The sequence below is a fragment of the Dipteris shenzhenensis genome, chromosome 11, assembly GCF_047967505.1.
Source record: "Dipteris shenzhenensis isolate YYH24624 ecotype China chromosome 11, Dip_SZ_1.0, whole genome shotgun sequence".
Lineage (NCBI taxonomy): Eukaryota > Viridiplantae > Streptophyta > Polypodiopsida > Gleicheniales > Dipteridaceae > Dipteris > Dipteris shenzhenensis.
The window spans coordinates 345,710-351,373 of record NC_141606.1 but is presented as its reverse complement, the minus strand read 5'-3'; positions in this window follow the sequence as shown (position 1 = coordinate 351,373).

Genomic DNA, 5,664 nt, shown 5'->3' with positions numbered 1-5,664 from the left:
CTCTCTCTTTCTCATGGAGTTTGTCATGTGGTTTGAGGCCCCTTAGATTCATGCACTTTTTTAAATGTGTACTAGGTGTAGCACGATCCATATTCTTGATGACAACAACTATGTATATCAAAGCACACAACTCATGTGTTTCATTGACTACCATCTGGCTTACTACTTTGAGGGCTTCTTCTTCAATGAGCTACTAAAGAGGATCTCTTTCAAAAATGAGCATGAATTGATCTTGATGGGATATCTCAAGGTGTATGCCCTAAGCACACCTTGGGTTCTATGTGTGTGTGCTAGAGGCATAGTTAGGTGCCCATAAGCACTGTTAGGTGGTGGTAGATGCCACATAGGATGATTGAGAGATTCTAGGAGCTGATTGAGGAGCTTGGTGGCTCATGTAGAGGTGCCTACATATGGACCTCACCCCTCTTCATTCTATATGCATTCTCTCATTTCTTGTTCAGCTTCATGCTTTTCTTTTACTTCTTCAACATGGTATCAGAGCACTATCATCCTCCTTGAGCCCATTTATGCCATGTCATCATCATCTTCTTCTTCTTCTTCTTCTTCTTCTTATGCCATTTTCCTCTTTCCTTCCAAAATTTTGTGTGAGCTTGTTCTTTACCTATAAGCAACCATTCCCAGAGCCCTTTCAGACCAAGCATCCTTGAATATGGGCGACCTCTTGGCGATAAGAAATTAGAAAGATATTCCCACATACGCCTGTGCTGATAGCTTCTTCGCTTGGCGAACTTTCACTCAATTCTACCCAATGCCTCGACTATTCAATAATTCCTCTGACCACGAGTTGGGCGACACTACAAGCAAGCTGCTAATGAAGTTTGAGCTCGTTTGGTTAAGCATTTGAGGGGAAACAGATGACAAACTAGTCGATAATCAAGCTCCTGGCTATGGCGATGTGATGCGGCATTTCACCTTTCCTCTTTAGTGGCTCTTCTCTGATATACCAACTTTATTTCTACCTAGAAAGCCCTCTTTTCTTTGCCTTGAAGAGTGAGATACAAGCCCTCCAAGATCAGGCCTCTATTTTGGACAGTTTTGACAGTGTTGTGAATTTGGTGCTACATTAGATGCTACTTTGGTATTTCTGATACTTTAAAGTATTGAATAGCATTAAGACAATTGTGGCTACAACTTTCTTTTAGGTTGCTATACCTGGATATGCTTGGAATACTTTCATTTAGCCACCTCTATGAAGCATGCAAGTTGAAGTATCATTTCCATTATGATTGTTATTATGGAATTTGGTTACAAGTCTTTGCTATACCAAATGCTTGTACTTTGAAGCTTTTCAGCCTTTTCTAGCCTTGTAAGAGAGTAGACACTGCCCAATTCTTGGGTTAGACCCTCTCATGGCTTGCTTATGCAAAATATGTGAAAAGCCAAATCATGAAGCAATGTTTTGTTATGCTACAATGGAAGAGAATGCCAACATGGCTTCCTTGTTGTAGATTGCCAAGATAATGGTTGCCAAGAAGGAAGCAACTACAAAACCAGAAACTACCAATTTACTTTCGGTTGATGTGCCTCCATAAGATGAGGCCTCCTATGATGATTATGCTTTTTAAACCAACTCCACATATGCTCCAGATCTCTCTTTTATGTTGAGTCAAGGTACTCTGCCTGGATAGTCCTCCAAAATGAATGGAATAAACTATTGTGTTCTTTGTAAACACCTTTGGTCACCATATGATGTAGGCCATGTGTATGTGTTTTGCTCCATGGTACCTCCTACAGACACTGTGTGCATGTACATGCAGGGGAGATAACCATTGGAGGGTCTTATGTATCCCTTTGTTTAACTTCACACCCTTGGGAACCCTTGCTAGCATGAGATCCTAGCCATGGATTTATCCTTGACCACCATGAGATGGCTTGAGACACTATGTGACTAGATGTATCCTTGACAAAGCCTGAGGCATTCCCTTGAGGGGGGGTTTGATGGAATATCTCAAGGTGTATGCCCGAGACACACCTTGGGTTCTATGTGTGTGTGCTAGAGGCACAGTTAGGTGCCCATAAGCACTGTTAGGTGGTGGTAGATGCCACATAGGATGATTGAGAGATTCTAGGAGCTGATTGAGGAGATGATTGTGGAGCTTAGTGGCTCATGTAGAGGTGCCTACATATGGACCTCACCCTTCTTCATTCTATATGCATTCTCTCATTTCGTGTTCAGCTTCATGCTTTCCTTTCACTTCTTCAACGAATCTCTCCATCAAATAAAACTGGATACTTTCTCGAATGTCACATCCGTGAAATCGTCCAAACAAGGCAAGACATCGAGGTGCTCATCTCATTTTACTGTAAGATTCATATCCTCTTAAAAAATAAAAAAAATGAAAAACGATAATAATTGACTAATATTATATTGCAAAAGAGTCGTTTACAAGCGCTCGATGATACTTCTCTCATCATTTCTGAAGATGCAAGTGACGACACACTTGAAATGAACCAGATAAGAATTCTATAACTACTAGATGAGATTAAGGATATGGAGAACTCGACATTGACTAAAGTTCAAATAGCTATTTACAACCCTACATCCTTTCCACTCTAAAAAAGTAATTCTTTTTTGAGACATGCAACAGCTCTTGTTCGTATGCAAATGTAGAGTTGCTCCAAAGGACTATTGTTAGAAATGTCACATCGACAACTCACCTTTCTGTAGAATGGCTAGATTTCATGCAGGCCTCAATCCGGCACTTAGAAGATCCAGAGTTCAATAGCTTCATGAACATCATTCGCACTACAGCACCAACAAAAGACTACATCCCATCAATATCTTGACAACATGATCATTAGAGACGAGTATGTAAAAAATTTCATCGACACAAAGACCACTATACTCTGCACACAGGGAGGATGTGCATCAATATAACGATGATCTACTAGGATCAAAATTCCTAGCTCTAACATCGTGCTAGTCCAAGTCGTATCGAATGCCGATGACATTCCAAATTTACAAGATTGGATAATGGAGTCATATTTACATGAGGTTCAGCATGTGACATTTGGTGCTAGAAATATACTAACGAAGAATAATAATTTGACAAAAGGATTCGCCAACGGAGCAATAACAACTATGTATAACCTAGAGTGACACAAAACAATAGGGATTTTAACAAAGATTCATGCCATCATCTCTTCCACAGGCGAGCCTATCCCACTCAAACGCTTGAAGCACACATGTAAGGTCCTATATGAGACGTGGTACCACAAGACAACATTTCCTATCATGCTTGCATATGCCATAATTGGACACATTAAAAGGCTTGACATTACATGGCAAGACGCTGATCATCATATACGAATCGTTTGCTCTAGGATTGACATACTTCATGTTTTCTCAAGTGATCGAGTATGTGACATCTTCATATCTTGCATAGCTTAAAACCAGCTGACTTTGTGCCCATGTATACTACACCCACAATAAGGCCCCAACACAAGACTAGATGCTCTTGAGCATCCCTCTCAGACCCAACCAAACTCCATCCATGATGCGACCTATCCTCATTTGTCTCCATCATATTCCAATCCCCCCCCCAAAAGCCACTGGGAACCTGACTAAGCATCCTTTAACTCCCTCTAACACTCACTCTATTCAACAACACTATTTGGAGCATAAACACTAAGAACATTGAAAACAAAAGACTCAACTGAGACCTCGACCCCTATGAAACTACCTTGACTATTTTGGCAAACCTCCTTTGCCTAGAACCAGACTTAATAAGTGCAGCTGACCCTCCCTTCCCTTGACAAGGACAAATCACAAAAACCCTGAACCCAATCTGCCTATAGGTGAACTAGAAGCTATCAGACTCCCCACATTTGAGCTCTTGAAGCAGAACTATATTTTTCAGAGTTAATCATTTTGTGGCATTTATCCTTACTGCACCACCCCCTCAGGTTCCACGACATCACCATCAAAGACCTCAGTTCATCTGTCTTGCACGATGGCCCTATATGCACTTTTTTCAAACCTGTGATGCGAGCAGTGTCTTTAATCCTTTTCAACATACCTTTTTTCTTAGACAGCATACCTTTGTCACAGATAGCTTCCACCAGAGAGATGTTCGTAATCTTTTCTTCTAGAACTTGCTTCATGTGATTGGCCTCTGGTAAGACTTCATCCTGTTAGATATGCTCAATGTCCCACCCTCCTGGTAACCACCAGTGGTCCAAGGTGCTCAAGTTGTAAGGCACCCATATGAGGAGAAGCCATGTGTGAGCCTGGGACACTGGATGGATCCTGACTTGCATGTCAGATGAGGTCTATCAATGAGACCGCTGATGATAGAAAGGTGATTGTGTGGGAGGCCCTTATTCTTGCTGGGGCCTGGGGGGTCTTAGGGGGGCTAGCGGCCCCCCCATTCGGGAATTCAAGGGCGAGAGCCCCCAAGGCGATGGTATAGGAAATATTTCCTGAATATTCCATGGACGACTAGATTGACTGGTCGGCTTCACTGACTAGGTTGACTAGTTGGTTCCATCGACTACGTTGATCCGACTACCACCCTCATAGCTATAAAGAGGCGACCTCCCAATCCATTGTACCATATCAGATCTTCCAGCGTAGATCTTCCAGCTAGTAGCTCTTCACCTAGTATTTGTCTAGATCCCCATCTAAGCTCCACTGTGGGAGCGCACGGGTGGACAGAGCCATCATCTGTACTACATTAGTATTGAAGGAAAATTTTGTTCATCTCCAGTTTGTTGTGTACTCTCTATTCTTTGTTCAGTTTCTGTTCTGCTGCGCCGTGTAATTTAATACATCCCGACTAGAAGTAATGACTACCACTTTAGACTCAGCCCGAGGTGAACCAACCACTTTTCAAGCATTATCTCTTCACTCCCCTCCTCCATCAGTACGGCCTGCACCAAAAGAAAGAAGTGTTGGTCTCTCCCAAGTTAATTAAGACACTGTTTGATGTTTTGGAATGTGTTTGAGGGCTTTACAGCAGGCACATTGACAATCCTGTTCTCTAGTACATATTATAGGCTTCCTTGCCTCCCCTGATGAGCTGGAGTTTCCCTTTTTGCCAAGGAACTATCGTGGTCAACATTGGAGTTATTTTATCGAATCTAAGTGAAGAGGTCGGGAGACCGTCGTAGATCTCTTATACCCTGTTTTTCTTACCCACCAACTTCCATGAATTTTCCTTTTGAGAACCTTCTATCTTATCATGCTTCGTCGCATCATCATCCTTCGTGGAGCCACCATTTGACCAATCCACATCTTGCATGTCACATGCAGGCTCATTTTCCTTAGCCACCACCACTAGAGACATCTTCTCATCCCCCGATCCTTTCTCTTCTTGAACCAATTAAACATTCTCTCGATGAGACGGGCAATTCCTTGCAAAATGTGATGTTTGCTTGCAAATGTAGTAGGAATCAAGGAAGGGCCTAAAACGAACCTTGATCGATAGAGTTGCACCCATGCTGAGAATGAGCCGATGACGGGACATGCAACACTCTACCCAACGAAGTAGCCACACAATCCAACCCCCAAGATGGGAAAAAAGGAAAATTGAACGACATTGGACATTCCTTGAAAATGAATTCATCAACACTAAAAGACGGACTCCAAGGGATCGGCAAAGCCACCGCACCCGCATACACCAGTATCCTCCCAACAATCTC